This window comes from Tachyglossus aculeatus, chromosome 3, assembly GCF_015852505.1.
Source record: "Tachyglossus aculeatus isolate mTacAcu1 chromosome 3, mTacAcu1.pri, whole genome shotgun sequence".
Taxonomy (NCBI): domain Eukaryota; kingdom Metazoa; phylum Chordata; class Mammalia; order Monotremata; family Tachyglossidae; genus Tachyglossus; species Tachyglossus aculeatus.
Genome location: NC_052068.1, coordinates 84,291,282 through 84,308,638, shown reverse-complemented (window position 1 = coordinate 84,308,638; position 17,357 = coordinate 84,291,282). Strand labels below are relative to the sequence as shown.

The window sequence follows — 17,357 nt, the reverse complement described above, 5'->3', positions numbered from 1 at the left end:
AAAACAAAATATCCTTCACTCCTTCTGCACAAAATGTGGGTCATTCACACAGTTCTAGACTCTTTAATGCCCTGAAAGTCTATGTTTAAAACTTCAGAAATAAAATTCAGATTTTCCTGGAAAGATGCTTCTGATAAGGAGGCCCTTAGCTTTTTGATAGCACAATCAAGTGCTGTGAAAATGAACTTATACTAGTGTGGCTTCCACTTTTTATTCTTCCCAACTACCTTTCTTTTTCCTTCTCATTTCTCTCCATCCCAATGATTTCACCATTCATCCCCTCCCTTCTGCTTTTTCATTCACCTTTATATTCATTCTCTCACTAAGGTTTTAGCAGCAGACCTTTACACCAGTACAGTAAAATTCCACATAGACTTAATATCTGTCCTTGGAAAATGCTGCCTTTTGAAAAAGCTTATTCTGAATTATTGAAACAATAAGAACCAGGAAATTAGGTTTTAAGGTTTCAGATTTCTCTTAGTTTTTGAAAGCGGATGTGAGTTTGGAGGGATTGGAAATGTCATTTCTTTCTCTGTTCTTTTTTTCCATCATCCCAAGATTTCAAGCCCATGTGGCTTCTTCTGACTCTCTGTTCTGTCCCTTGGCAGCATCCCCTGGAGTCACTGATGTTGGGGTAATTGACTTCTATAAATGCTTTATGTTACTAGGGCCTCCTAGGTGCTTTTCTCTTGTTCTTTTCCAGGTCCATTTTTGTCTTCATTTTTCTTTTGTAATTAATTAAATTAAAAATTAAAACATTAAAATTGTAAACTATATATTAAAAAGTTTACTTCATTTATTTCCTCTCTTCCTCCCCTTCCACTCTATACCCCCTGCCCTCCCCTCCCCTTCCCCCCACTCACAAAGACTCTGGGTTTTACCTACAGTTAACTATTAACAGCCTGTTACCAAACCACAACTACAACCTAGAGAGGCAACCATGCTGTCTTTTGGCATTTCATAGATCTTATGTGTCCATTATACTGGCTTTTAGCAAATTTGTCTACTGAGGATGGTCTTTGTAGTTTTTATTATACTACAAATATGGCCCATGAAAATGATTGGCAATAAGTTTTTGAGTGCTCATAGAGAGAGTGAAGGTAGGTATTGGGATACAAAATAAGGATTAGACATTGTTCCATCTTCCCAAGAGATTACAAAAGAGGAAACAACACACAAGTATAGCATAGCACTGATGTTTGCAGCTTAAATCGATAATTAAATGGGTGCGTTGGAGGAGAGGAGGGCAATGGATTGAAAGGTGTTACTTAGTGAAATATTTCTAAATTGAAATAAGGAATGTTCATGTCCCAAATAATAATAATAATAATAATAATAATAATAATAATAATAATTGCATTGTACTATGTGCAAAGCACTGTTCTAAGCACTGGGGTAAATATAGGGTAATCCCGACTCCGCCACTTGCCAGCTCTGTGACTTTGGGCAAGTCACTTCACTTCTCTGGGCCTCAGTTACCTCATCTGTAAACCAGGGATACTTGCCAGCTCTGTAACTTTGGGCAAGTCACTTCACTTCTCTGGGCCTCAGTTACCTCATCTGTAAACCAGGGATGAAGCCTTTGAGCCCTGGTTTACAGATGAGGTAACTGAGGCCCAGAGAAGTGAAGTGACTTGCCCAAAGTCACAGAGGCTGGCAAGTGGCGGAGCCGGGATTAGAACGCATGACCTCTGGGGATTGAGACTGTGAGCCCTACATGAGACAGGGACTGTGTCCAACCTGATTTGCTTGTATCCACCCTAGCTGTTAGTACAGTGCCTGGCACATAGTAAGTACTTAACAAATGCCTTAGTTATTATTGAAAATCACAAAGGCTGACATTAAATGAATGATAACTAAAAAACCAAGAGATGAGTATATCCAAATAGGAATAAATTGAATTCCACACTTGGTACTGCTTTGTCACTATTTTTTTGATGGTTGTTTTTTCCTCCTGCCCCTTTCTCCTAGTCCACTTGACTAATGGCTCCTGATCTAGTCAGACCTCTTGATAAGGAATCTCTAGACTGTAAGCCCGTGGTGGGCAGGGATTGTCTCTCTTTATTGATGTATTGTACTTTCCAAGAGCTTAGTACAGTGCTCATCACACAGTAAGTGCTCAATAAATGCAATTAAATGAATGAATCTGACTGAAAGGATGGCAAAGGCTCAGGCAATGCCCCACTAGCCATCATAGATTATAGCTACAATGCTCTCGAATATCTCTGATGTATCAAAGAACTGCTCCTCCACTTTGGCCCTCCTGGAAACTCCTGGTCATTGATAATATGAGACTGTACTAGTCCCTCCATCATCATTAGTAGTTATTTATTGAGTGCTTACTATGTGTAGAACACTGTACTAAGTGCTTGCAGTACAATACAATTGCCCATAATGAGCTTAGAGTCTACAGGGAGCTTAGGAGGACTTTCAACCCCACAAAAGCTACAATATGAGAGATTTAGCTGTTGCCGTTCCTCTCCTTTTGACTGGCAGGACTCTGCTTGGTAGCCCCAGCACTGATTTTGAAGGCTTTACTGTGGTACCACATCTGATCTGGCTGGGAGGCTTTTGCTCTTGAGAAATGAGCCTCGCTAGGGAAACAATGATGGGCTAAGTATTCCCAGAACATCACATGTTGTCCAACTGGAGGAGTATGGGTATTAGTGGTCTCCAAGGAAACAGTGTTTCTTTCCTGCAGCTGGAGCATATGTGCTGGAGTAAGGTATGCAGGCAGGGGGCCAAGCAGAAAAAGAAAAAGGCAGAGGAGAAAACAGACGTAGCAAGTGCCATCAAAGAAAGAGCCTAAGTCCTTTCAAACCTAGAGCGGCACAGGAAAATGAAAGTAATAAAGAGAAAGACCTCTCCAATTAGATTAGGAAGCAGGGAGGTGGGTTACAGACGGAGTGCCTCTTCTCCCCATCATCCCCCTTGCAGTATTCACGGGTCCTGGGAGAAATAGGGCAAAAGCCCCAAACCCACTTTCAGAGAAGAGATCTCCCAAAAGTTAAGGGGGACCTTTAGGGCATGCTTCTCACAGGAAAACAATGAAAGTAAGTGAAAAGTAAAATAAATTGACCTTTTTTTCTCAATTTACTGTGACATTTATCCCCTTCACAGCCTGGGGCACTTCTTTCCAGAAAGAGAGCAGCAATTCCTGTGTGCACCTCCAGAATGCATAGCTCCAATGTGAGAGCTGTGTTAGCTAAGATCCTTGCTTCCTGTGTCAGGGATCATGTTTTTGGCTTTTATATTCCATTCCCACTTTCTCTGGGTGAAGTAGGTACTCAGTCAGTATAAATGATGATGATCAGAGCTTTCAAGCCATTGTTGCTGAATTGTACTTCCTGAGAGCTTAGTAAGTGCTCTGCACACAGTAAGCACTCAATAAATATAATTGAATGAATTACTGAAGATCTTGAAGTCACATAGTAGTCTTGGTTGCCATTTGAATAATCAATCAATTTTAACGAGTGCTTGCTCTGTGTGGAGCTCTGTACTAGGCCCTTGGGAAAGTATCATCATCATCATCATCAATCATCAATCATATTTATTGAGCGCTTACTATGTGCAGAGCACTGTACTAAGTGCTTGGGAAGTACAAATTGGCAACATATAGAGACAGTCCCTACCCAACAGTGGGCTCACAGTCTAAAAGGGGGAGACAGAGAACAAAACCAAACATACTAACAAAATAAAATAAATAGAATAGATCTGTACAAATAAAATAAATAAATAAATAAATAGAGTTAAAAATATGTACAAACATATATACATATATACAGGTGCTGTAGGGAAGGGAAGGAGGTAAGATGGGGGGGATGGAGAGGGGGACGAGGGGGAGAGGAAGGAAGGGGCTCAGTCTGGGAAGGCCTCCTGGAGGAGGTGAGCTCTCAGCAGGGCCTTGAAGGGAGGAAGAGAGCTAGCTTGGCGGATGGGCAGGGGGAGGGCATTCCAGGCCCGGGGGATGACGTGGGCCGGGGGTCGATGGCGGGACAGGCGAGAGCGAGGTACGGTGAGGAGATCAGCGGTGGAGGAGCGGAGGGTGCGGACTGGGCTGTAGAAGGAGAGAAGGGAGGTGAGGTAGGAGGGGGAGAGGTGATGGACAGCCTTGAAGCCCAGGGTGAGGAGTTTCTTCCTGATGCGCAGATTGATTGCTAGCCACTGGAGATTTTTGAGGAGGGGAGTGATATGCCCAGAGCGTTTCTGGATAAAGATAATCCGGGCAGCAGCATGAAGTATGGATTGAAGTGGAGAGAGACACGAGGAAGGGAGATCAGAGAGAAGGCTGATGCAGTAGTCCAGACGGGATAGGATGAGAGTTGATAGACACATTCCCTGTCCATGAGTCTACAATATTAATAATTGCAGTATTTATTAGGTGCTTACTATATACCAAGGACTGCAGTTGGGGTGTTTGGTAAGTGCTTACTATGTGCCAGGTGTCATGAGTCTCCCTCATACCAACCAGGACCTTCCTGAAACAGGGGAGTCACAGTGACACATGGTAGAAATCAAACCCCACCTCTGATCACCAAGGTTACTGTAGAAAGTTTTTAACTTAGTTTTACCAGATCCAAAGGAGTGACACCTACACACCCTCACTCCACCAAGGGTCCAAAACTGGTCTGGGGCCAAAGGACCCCTTTCTGCTAATGCTTCTTCTTTCTACTTCCAAGTGCTCTTGTCTTCTGCTGCTATCCAGTGCTGCTCTCTTAGCATGGTGCTTCTTTCTTGCTACTCTGAATGTTTCTGCAGCTTCCAGGTGGACTTTTTCATGCTTCAGAGCAACTGCCTTTTATCTGCCTTAGGCATGGCAGCTTTGGTTCTAAGTCATCACAGCAGTCATTGATTAGTCCAGGCCCATTACTAGGTAGAACAGGGAGAGAATGCCATGCCTCCCTCTGTGCTCCACCCCTATAGGCCTGCAATCACCTGCCTCAAATAGAGCACCTCAGTGCCTTGTGACTCTCTTCCTTATTGTCGTTGTTCATGGGATCACAAACAGTCTCTATCAAGGCAGCTTGTTGTGGGCTCACCACACCAGGCAATGCACTAAGCACTGGGGTGGATGCAAGCAAATCGGGTTGGACATAGTTCCCTTCCCAGGTGGGGCTCAGATGCAAGAGAATCAGGTCTCACAAGGTGCTCACAGTCTAAATAGGAAGGAGAACGGGTATTCATTCATTCAATCATATTTATTGAGTGCTTACTGTGTGCAGAGTACTGTACTAAACGCTTGGAAAGTACAAGTCAGCAACATATAGAGATGGTTCCTTCCCAACAATGGGCTCACAGTCTAGAAGGGGAAGACAGACAACAAAACAAAACAGGTGTCAAAATTGTCAGAACAAATAGAATTATAGCTGTATGTACATCATTAACAAAATAAATAGAATAGTAAATATCTACAAGTAAAATAATCCCTTATCTGCAGATGAGGAAGCTGAGGCACAGAGTAGTTAAGTTACTTGCCCAAGGTCACAGCTCATGTAAGTGGTGAAGCGTTATTAGAACCCAGGTTCTCTGACTCTTAGGCCCATTCCCTTTCCTTGAGGTCACACTGCTTCCAGCTTAATTTCAGGAAACCTGATGGGCCAGCCCATTTTACAGAGCGTACTAGGTAATTCTTTCTTTCAGTATCAATACCTCCATTAGCCCTAAATGCAGAGTCAGGACAAGGATCATGCTCACTAGAATCAGAGCTCCTGATTCCGAAAGCCATGCTCTTTCCACTGACCCAACAACTGCTACCACTAATGGATAAACAAGTCATATTTTATATAACAATAATAATTGTAGTATTTGTTAAGTGCTTACTATGTGCCAAGCACTGTTCTAAGTGCTGGGGGAGATACAAGGTAATCAGGTTGTCCCACAAGGGACTCACAGTCTTAATCTCTATTTTCCAGATGAGGTAACTGAGACACCGAGAAGTTAAGCGACTTGCCCAAAATCACACAGCTGACAATTGGCAGAGCTAGGATTTGAACCCATGACCTCTGACTCCAAAGCCTGTGCTCTGTCCACTGAGCCATGCTGCTTCCTTCTTTAGTTGTAGTGATGCAGTGAGGCACAATGACCTTAATGGTAGACTCCATTGCTGGGAAGCAAACACTTCAACACAAGATCCTGCTCTAAGGGCCAATTCCAGTTTTATTACCAGCTTCCTAAAACCATTTGGTTTTGTCACGGACATCTCTTGGTGCTTTAGTTTTCTGTGCATGCGGATTTGTTCCACGTAGTTCATTATGGGCAGGAATGTGTCTGCTGTTATATTGTTTTCTCCTAAGCACTAAGTACAGTACTTTGCACACAGTAAGTGCTCAATAAATATGATTGAATGAATAAATGAATGTGGGCTGAAATCAACTCAATCAATCAATGGTATTTATTGATAGATTACTATGTGCAGAGCACTGTACTAAGCACTTTGGAGAGCACAGTACAACAGAATTAGCAGACATACTACCTGCCCATAACGAGCTTACATTCCAGATTAGACAAGTTTTCCTTAGAAGATATTTGACAATGTAAGTCTTTGCTTGAAGGTGAGATGATTCTGTCAGAGGAGTGAATTTCAGATATGTCACTTGAAAAATCTACCCAAGGTGGAAATTGGCTTTAGTTGGATTCTGATTGTTGCAACCAATTGGCTGAATTCAGAAATTCGCTGGTTCTTGAGGTGTCTTCAATACAATGCAAATCTTTACAGGAAAGACTCAGACTAAAATAGGAAGCAGAATAATCTAGTGGATAAAAGTACAGACCTGGGAACCAGAAGACCTGGATTTTATTCCTGACTACACCACGCACCTGCTGTGTGACCTTGGGCAAGTTGCAACTTTTCTGGGCCTCAGTTTTCTTAACTGGAAAATAGGGATTTAATACCTACTTTCCCTCCTACTTGATTGAGTCCCATGTGGGACAGGGACTATGTCCCAACTAATTAACTTGTTTCTACCCCAATGCTTAGAATAGCACTTGTCACATAGTAAGTGCTTAATAAATTCTATTTAAAAAAGGTGAGGTAATTTTCCTGGTATGGGGGATTTAACTGAGGTCTATGTCACTGTGAGTCATTTGTTTACTTTGGGAGCTGAGATTAAAGTTTCTTGAGAAATGAAAGGGGGAGAAAAATCACCACAACTATTGCCTATTAACGTGATGGACCCATTTCACCGGAATATTCCTTTACAGGAAATGATTACTGCCCATCATTGGTACCCTACCAATAGGCATTTAGTAGCAAGTGTATCAGACATTGCTTAATTATTTTAAAACATTTAGTTTGGCATTTAGTTGGAAGTTGAAAAAGTCTGTCTCCAGGTGAGTGCAGTCAGTCAGTCTTATTTAATGAGTGCTTTCTGTGTGCAGAGCACTGTACTAAATAATAATAATAATGGCATTTATCAAGTGCTTACTATGTGCAAAGCACTGTTATAAGCACTGGGCAGGTAACAAAGCGATTAGGCTGTCCCATGGGGGGCTCACAGTCTTAATCCCCATTTTACAATGAGGTGAGGCACAGAGAAGTTAAGTGACTTGCCCAAAGTCATACAGCTGACAATTGGCAGAGCTAGGATTTGAACCCAAAACCTCCGACTCCAAAGCCTGTTCTCTTTCCACTGAGCCATGCTGCTTCTCTTGGAATGCTTGGAAGAGTACAATATAAGAGACACAGTCCCGGCCCACAGCGAGTTTACTGACTAGAGCTGATTCTTTTAGACACTGTGCAAGAAAAAGCAACCTTTAGACTTGCCAACTTGCTAACCTAAGTCCATTTGAGTCAAGCATGGGATATTTCAGAGCTGCCTTTGTTGATTTTTCTCCTTTCTATGTTTTATTTGTAGTTCACCCCTTACGGAATTGGTTACTACTTTAATTTTTTTTTATCGCTATTAGGATGTCACCACCCCCCACCTCCCAAAGCTTTGAAAACATCACATCTCCTCTTTGTTCCCTACTTACCCAGTGCTTAGAACAGTGCTCTGCACATAGTAAGTGCTTAATAAATGCCATTATTATTATTATTTTTATTATTCTTACTGATTTTCACTGACCATTGCTTATCGTAAACATATTGCATTTTGTTGGATTTTTCTTTTAAATGACACATTGCTTCTCATGAACAAGCCCAGAAAGCTGGTCCATGGGCTACTACCTTAAAATGATAGTTTACCCTATTGATTCTCTAAGTCCTTCACTGCATTAACCCATTTACTGTTCAGTAAGAGACAACATTTTGATAGGATCTTATTCTGATTATATGAGCACTATTTTTAATACCACTAGAGAAACAAAATAAGAAACTTCTTTCTTCATATTTAGTTTTGAAATACCTCTAGCACTAGTAAAATTCATCTATTTAATTAGGTGGTATTTGGACAACCATTCAAATAACCAATGGTATTTATTGACTACCTACTGCATGCAGAAACGTTGAACTAAGAAACTGGAAGACAAAATAGAAGCAACACCTATAACAATGTGAAGTTTGAATATTGTCAATGTCAGGCTCACAGGCAGTATTTTCTCTCTCTCCCTTGCCACTTGTGATGCTGACAAAATCTATTCAGAGAAAGAGAGTGAATTGAGAACGATAAAAAGGTACAACCTTAGGTTTATTTTTGGAGAAAGCTGACTTTTGTTCTTCTGACTATCTTCAGGGTTTTTTTTATGAAAAGTCTTGTATCCTCTAGTTCCAAAGTACAAGAAAGAATACCAGATTTTTATTACTTTACTAAGTCCAAGTATAAAATAGGTTCATAATGAGAAATATTTAGATTTTTAATTCTGAAACTCATTTTCAACTTTTCAATTTCAATTGTTTCATATGACTAGCAACTATATCTCATACATAAATACACATATAGACAGGGATATATCTATCTCTATATATCTAGATATATCAAATGTGTGTGAGATAAAGTGTTACACAATATCCATCATCTAGGACATTATACACACACACACATACACACATAAGCAGGAAATGTCTTTAATATTGTATTCTCCCAAGCTCTCAGTACAGTGCTCAGCACACAGAAAGGACTCAATTAATATGATTGACTCATAAATATTATCTGTCCTTTGAAGGATCAAAGATATTTTAGCTGTGGGAGTATGGCTGGTAAGATGGATGCCTGACTGGCAATTTCTTCCACATCATGTCCATGTAGGACTGTTCATTGATGTACTGTCACATTTGCTCTCCGCAGCTCCTGGTATCATATTTATTCCTGCTTCTTTTCTCTAAGTCTCTAGTTTAAAAGTGACCCTATTCTAATTGCTGCCTGCCAGGCTGACCTGTCTTCTCATTTCAATGATGCCCCAAACTATGCCACATTATCTGCAGTTCTGCTTCTTTTGTGTTTCGTGTCTTTAATCTGTTCCATCCTGTCCTTAGTTATGGTCCTGCCACTTGAACTCTCAATTGAGGAGATGTTTTAGTATCCTTTGGTCATACGTTATCCTCACATTTCTGTCTTGCTATTGACCTCTTCCATATTGCTGCTTTTTGCCATGAACCATACCAGTGAAGACAAGATACAGGTGGATGTTTGTGTATTGTAAACTTAGAGAATGTTATCTACCGTCATTTAGGGTCCATAACTGAGGGCTAGTTTTCATATTAAGGAAGTTCTCAGCTTGTCGGAGTTGTGAATGTCTACTTCTGTGAAAGGGAAGTTGAACAGGTTATTCAGTAATGGGTTGAAACAAGGATCTTTTCTTCAGTGGCCAAAGTCCTTGAACCCAACAATCTTCCTCAGGGCCAGTTGTACATAGGTAGAAGTTGGTAACATCTGTGAAAGATGGTTTTAAACCTGTTGGCTATGAAGAAATCTGTGACTTAACTATGGATCTCAGTTAAACATGCTTTCCTATTATCCTGGATAAATGAGACATACTTTTACATCTGGTGGAGGTACCTCTCTTTGGTTATTCCCGCAATACTCCTTGGGCATAAGCAAAGCTCCAGCTTGTATTTATGGTTTTTTTTAATTATGCCATTTTTAAGGTGACAAAGAACCAGCCTGAGATTCGTTTTTGAAACTGATGTCTGAGACAACTTATGTTTGCCACATCAATAAAGAGCTGTCTTTCGCACTTGAAGATGTTGCTAATGATAGTAAGAGCCCGTCTGCACACGTGGGTGTCGCTGAAAAGGCCTATGTGGATTGGCAATCCATTCCAGCCTCTGTGCTCATAAAAAGAGGTCTTTGCCTACAACTGTCTTTATTTTTTGATCTGACTCTTCATATCTATCAGAAATCCCTAGTTTTAAAAATGCAAAGCCAGGTTATTTCTGCTCTTCCTCCATTCTGCTGAATTTAAATACCTCTAGGGTTCTTGACATGGACATCAGCAGCTATGCTAAATACAAAATTAAATTGAACTTTGCTGGAAGATCCTGGATTGAAGCTAGGGAATTCTAATGCATTGCTTCTAAGGTGTTTCAACAGATGTTATATTTGTGTTACTAAGAGTATTGCTAAAGAAGGTAATTTAGGTACTATGACCCTCACTAGACCCATGAAGGAGAATTTTTATTAATTTTGCATATTAACACCTATATTAACTACTACAATAGAATCTTCCCTGTGGAGAAATCACCAAGAATTGGTCATATGGTTCAGTAACACGCTCGACATATAAATTGCCTTGAGCAAATAAAGTTTCAGAAAAATCATGATTTTTCTTTTCAACCAGTTTGGTCCTGTTTCAAGAAGTTTAAGATACTTGAAAACACCAGTCAGGGACATAGACTAATGCAGAAATTCATAGGTAGGTACTTCCATACAGCTAGTAAGGAGGTTGTAAATAGAATAATAATAATTCTGGCATTTGTTAAGCACTTACTATGTGCAAGGCACTGTACTAAACGCTGGGTGGATACAAGCAAATTGCGTTGGATCAGTCCCTTGTCCCACGTGGGGCTCACAGCCTGAATCCTCATTTTACAAATGAAGTAATTGAGACACAGGGAAATTGAGTGACTTGCCCAAGGTCACACAGCGACAAGAGGCAGGGCCGGGAATAAAACTCATGACCTTATGACTCCTAGAATCATGCTCTAACCACTAAACCATGCTGTTTCTATATGAAGTGCTATATATTTATTTAGCAGTGAAATTCTGAGATGTAACTGTATCATCAGCTATACCTGGGAAGACCTATCTGTTATGCACAAAGTCCATATTTACTTTTTAGTTTTCTAAGATGACACTATTCAGTCAGTTGTACTAAGTGTGTACTGTGTTCAGAGCACTGTACTAATTCCTTGGGAGAGTACAATATAATGGATTTGGTAAGACATGTTCCCTGCCCACAAGGAGCTTACTATATTGATGGTGATGGTCAGATTATCTATCTTTATGTGAACATGTCTGAGAAGGACACTGTATGATCCTGCTGCATTGTTTGTACTTAAGGTTTGCCCATTACAGAGACTCTCTCTTTTGGAGCCTAGCTCTTGGTATTCCAGTTTTTATAAAGCCCGTACTTAAGGAAAGTAATCCTCCATCTAATTGCTTACACACCAGGCTGGTCTGTCCCCTCCATTAGCCATCCAATAATTCACTGTTGTTTTGCATCATTTGCAACCTTTCTTCGATGTCTTTAAACCTTTTATTCTGCCTTCCTGACTTGTGCTTCTCCCCCTTCTGTTCAAAAAAGAACCATAGCTTACTTGATTATCAGATTCAATGTTGGTGAACAGGCTGCAGTCCCTTTGCAGCTTATTAAAACACTTACTCTCCCCCTTCTTCCCTCCCAAACCACAATCTTCAACCACTAAATTTACAATGACCTATTCCCTACTGCTTTAAAACCTCATCATGTATCCACTATCCTAATCCTCTGAGACCTCTAAGCTACCTTCAACACTGTAGCCCACCTGCTTCTCTTTGGCTTTCCTAACACTGTCCTCATCCTAATCCCCTTCTATTTCTTTAACTGCACGTTCTCAGTCTATTCTGTGGGCTTCTTCTCTGCCTCCCTCCCCCTAACTGTGGGAGCCTCTCAAGGCCCAATTCTGCGTCCCATTCTATTCTCCATCTACACTCACTCCTTTGGAGAACTCATTTGCTCCCATGACTTCAATACTATTTCTAGACAGAGGATTCACAAATGTACCTCTCCAGCCCTGACCTCTCTCTTTCTCTGAAATCTTTCAGTGCCTTCTGACTTCAGGACATCTCTACTTGGATGGCCTGCCAACACCTCAAACCTAATGTGCCCAAAACAGAACTCCTCATCTTCCCACCTAAACTCTATCATCCCCTTGTCTTTCCCTTCAATGTAGACAACACCACTATTCGCCCTGTCTCACAAGCCTGTAACCATGGCATTGCTTTCAACTCACCTCACCAAATTTTGTTACCAAATCCTGTCAGTTCTACCTTCACAACATGCTAAATCCTGTCCTTTCCTCTCCCTCCAAACTGCTACTATGCTGATCCAAGCCTCCAAGCCTCCTCACTGACCTCCCTGTCTCCTGCCACTATTCACTTCATTCCATTAGTAACTTTGCTGTCCAGATAATTTTCCTAAAAGAAAAATTCAGTCCACATATCCATACTCCACAAGAACTCCCAGTGGTTGCCCATCTACCTCCATGTGAAACAGAAACTCCTTACCACGGTCTTCAAAGTGCTCAATCAGCTCACCTCCTCATATCCTATTGCACTGATTTCCTACTACAACCCAGCACACATACTTTGCTCCTCCAATGCTCACCTATTCACTGTACCATAGTCTCTTCTATCTCACCGCTGACCCTTTGCCCATGTCCTCCGTCTGTCCTGAAATTCCTTCCCCCTTGATGTGAGAGACTTCCTCCCACTTCAGAGTCTCATTAATATCACATCTCCAAAAGTCCTTCCCTAAGCCTTCATTTTTTCAACTCCCCCTTCCATCTGTCTCACCTTTGTACTAGCATTTTTACCCTTGAAGTATCTGATATTCACTCCATTCTCAAAACCACTGCACACTTATACATACCAATTGTATATTTTAATGTCTGTCTCCCTCTGTAGACTATAAGCTCCTTGTGCGAGGAGAACATGCCTATCATCTATCTCTGTTGTAAAGTACTCTCCCTAGCACTTAGTACAGTACTTTGTACACAGTAAATTCTAAATAAATGCCATTGCTTGATTCATTCATTTGTGAAGGTTGGAACATCACAGCAACCATACCATACCATGCAATTCCCTGTTCTCACCACACTCTTTTTGTTGTTGTTGTTGTCTTATGCTGTTGAATCGTGTCTGACCCATATTGACAACATGGTCACATCGCTTCCAGAACACTCCACTTCCATCTGCAAACATTCTGGTAGTGTATCCATAGAGTTTTCTTGGTAAAAATAGGGAAGTGGTTTACCATTGCCTTATTCCGCACAGTAAACCCATGTCTCTGCCCTCAACTCTCTCCATGCTGCTGCTGCACAGCACAGGTGAGTTTTGACTTGCAGCAGATTGCCTTCCACTCCCTAGCCACTGCCCAAGCTAGGGATGGAATGGATATGCCTCTGCTTGACTCTCCCTCCCATAGTCAAGACTGGTAGAGTACTGGAAACTCTCCAGATGCGACCCTGAGGAGTGACACTCTTTTTACAGGCTGTAAAAGAGCAGGTCAATGTCTTGATGCTTTTTTTTCCCACTTATTCTGGGTGTGGATCAATGGATCATAGGTAGTAGAATTCAATGATATTTTTATACAATGCTAAAGAAAATCATACGAATGTTTAGTACAATGCTTTCACGCAGTAAACAGTCAATAAATACCATTGATTGACAGATATTCATTCATTCATTCAATTGTATTTACTGAGTGCTTACTGTGTGCAGAGCACTGTACTAAGTGCTTGGGAAGTACAAGTTGGCAACATATAGAGACAGTCCCTACCCAACAGTGGGCTCACAGTCTAGAAGGGGGAGACAGAGATCAAAACAAAACATATTAATAGAATAAAATAAATAGAATAAATATGTACAAGTAAAATAAATAAATAGATATAAATTCAGACCACGTGGAGCTCTTTTCACTCCATGATGTGGACACTAATAATTCTCTCCACCAATCTCATAGTATAGTTGAGTAAGGAGACGTGGCTTATATAAAGCTGGGCTGAATATTAATGGCGAAAGTAGGTTTGGAATTTGTAGCTCTCATATTTTCAGCCTGATGCTTTGCTCCTGAATTTGTGATTTGCCTCATAGACTGTAGACTCCTTAGTGGCAGTGAGCACGGCTCAGTGGAAAGAGCACGGGCTTTGGAGTCAGAAGTTGTGGGTTCAAATCCCGGCTCCGCCAATTGTCAGCTGTGTGACTTTGGGCAAGTCACTGCACTTCTCTGTGCCTCAGTTCCCTCATCTGTAAAATGGGGATTAAGACTGTGAGCCCCACGTGGGACAACCGAACACCTTGTATCCCTCCAGTGCTTAGAACAGTGCTTTGCACATAGTAAGTGCTTAACAGATACCATTATTATTATTATTATTATATGATCCCACATGGGGATCATATTCTAACTAGGAGTAGAATTTAGTCCCCAGTTTGCAACTGAGGTAACTGAGGCACAGACAAGTTGTGACTTGCCCAACATCACAAACAGGCAAGTGGTAGTGCCAGGATTAGAACCTAGGTCCTCTAACTCCCAGGCTAGTGTTCTTTTCACTAAGCCATCCTGGTCTGACTCTCATTGGTTGACTTCCCTCTCATTTCTATTAGAGCACTTTATAAATATTTCTCATCTCCTTGCATTTACCACGCACACAAAGTTGGATTTCCTGAAGAGAAATAAGCTAAAATATTTGGATTTCTGCCTCCTTATTGCTCCAAATAGCATTCATTAGCATCTGTCACATGTAAGATGAGCATCCTCATGTTTTATTTTTAAGAATTCTTGCAGTCCTCTAGATCGTTTGCTCATTGTGGGCAGGGAAAGTGTCTACCAACTCGTTATATTATACTGTCACAAGAGCTTAGTACAATGCTCTGCATACAGCACTCAATAAATACGATTGATTGTAAAGTAAATCTAGGAATTCTGCTTGCATTATTCAAATGGTGATTCCCGTAAAGCATAGGCCTTGAAATAGTGTGTGTGGTTTACCTGCATTTTGACTTTGAATTATAGATTGGTATTTAGTGGTGCAGCTTGTCTTAAATTTCCTTTCACTTGGTGCAGTTTACAATGGAGAGATGTCAGAAATAGTGACTGTTTCACTATATTTCACTATATTCACTATTCACTATTCACAATATTTCACTATATTCACTATTGAAGTTGCAAGCTTCAAGTTGAAGCTTGCAACTATTTTTAACTCAGCTTTAAAAAGAAAGGCTAGTGGTATATTGACATTTGTTCCAAATTGCACTGTTACAAGAACATTAAGTTTTTCATTTCACACTTTCTGAGTCTTAAGCACTATTGCTGTATAGGGAAATCAGTCATTTTTGATGATTCATGTTAAGATTTGTGCCAATCAGAATTGAACATAATTATCCCATTCCTTTCTTTAAATTTACTGGAACATGAACAAATGAGAAAGCTAATGGAGAATTGTCTTTTGAAAGTGGCCACAAATACATTTCTCAAACAAAAAGACGCAACTGATGTCCTCATTACATGCCAAAATTCTGCAAATACCTTGCTGTTGTTTGAAAATCCTGATAAAATCATCTTCAAATTCAGTTCATTCATTCAATCATATTTATTGAGCCCTTATTGTGTGCAAAGCACTGTATTAAGTGCTTGGAAGAATACAATACAACAACAAACAGATACATTCCCTGCCCTCAACTAGCAAAAGTGGATATGTAATTGTGTTCATCTTCCTCAACATTTCCATTTCTTTGCCATTAGCTGATTTCAAAAAACACTCTGTAACGTCTTACAATTCATGCCTTACTAATTTATCTGAGAATTTAAAAGAATTGATTTTTTTTTTTTTTTTGGTCACTGGCTTCTCAAATGGCCAGTACCAAGCATTAGTGGGTCAATTGTTTGAGACCATTTCCCTAAAGTATCAGTTATGTTTACATTATGATATGTGCTCAATAATCAGGATAACATGATAAAGGAGCCCACAAAATTGGGATAAGGAGAAAAGTCATTGTGGGGAGAAATATTGGTGTTGAACCAGTAGTTCAAAATATGTTTTACTCCTTCCCCTTCCCTGCTCTCTGAAATTCTGTGTGTGTTTTCCCTTTCATATCCTTAAATCTAAGGATATGAAGGTGGCCCCCTTCCCTGCTCTCTGAAATTCTGTGTGTGTTTTCCCTTTCATATTCTTAAATCTATGACATGACTGTTGGATTTGTTCCAACAACAATTGTTCCAGATTTGTTCGCTGGTACAATTTGTTCACCACTCCTTCAGGTCCACAGCACTTATGCACTATCTACTTAATTTTAATGCCTGTCTCCCCTCTAGACTGTAAGCTCATTGTGGGCATGGAATATGTCTACCAACTCTACTACTCTGTGCTCTCCTAATTGCTTAGTAAAGTGTTCTGCACACCTTAATAAATATGATTCATTCATTCATTCACTCAATCGTATTTATTGAGAGCTTACTGTGTGCAGAGCACTGTACTAAGCTCTTGGAAAGTACAAGTTGGCAACATATAGAGACGGTCCCTACCCAACAATGGGCTCACAGTCTAGAAGGGGGAGACAGACAACAAAACAAAACATGTAGACAGGTGTCAAAATTGTCAGAACAAATCGAATTATGGCTATATGCACCTCATTAACAAATAGAATAGTAAATATGTACAAGTAAAATAAATAGAGTAAAAAATTTGTTCAAATATATACAAGTGCTGTGGGGAGGGAAAGGAGGTAGGCCAGGGGGATGGGGAGGAGAAGAGGAAAAAGGGGGCTCAGTCTGGGCTCTCAGTAGGGCTTTGAAGGGAGGAAGAGAGCTAGTTTGGCCAGATGTGTGGAGGGAGGGCATTCCAGGCCAGAGGAAGGATGTGGGCCAGGGATCAATCAATCAATCAATCAATCAATCATATTTATTGAGCACTTACTGTGTGCAGAGCACTGTACTAAGCACTTGGGAAGTACAAGTTGGCAACATATAGAGATGGTCCCTACCCAACAGCGGGACAGATGAGAACGAGGCACAGTGAGGAGGTTAGCGGCAGAGGAGCAGAGGGCGTGGGCTGGGCTGTAGGTAGGAGAGAAGGGAGGGGAGGTAGGAGGGGACGAAGTGATGGAGAGCCTTGAAGCCAAGAGTGAGGAGTCTTTGCTTGATTCGTAGGTTGACAGGCAACCACTGGAGATTTTTGAGGAGGGGAGTGACATGCCTAGAGTGTACAGAAGTAATCCAGGCAGCAG

General features: G+C 40.8%; 1 protein-coding gene and 1 non-coding gene across 2 annotated transcripts in view; one reads left to right on the top strand and one right to left on the bottom strand.

Moving 5' to 3' along the window:
- Window positions 1-17,357, top strand: part of DCC (DCC netrin 1 receptor) — a 1,045,544-nt gene that overhangs the window by 99,457 nt on the left and 928,730 nt on the right. The gene's annotated exons all lie outside the window — the stretch shown is intronic.
- On the bottom strand, window positions 13,473-13,610 carry LOC119926138. Its single transcript, XR_005450043.1, has one exon. It is a non-coding gene; the product is annotated as a small nucleolar RNA SNORA7 (small nucleolar RNA).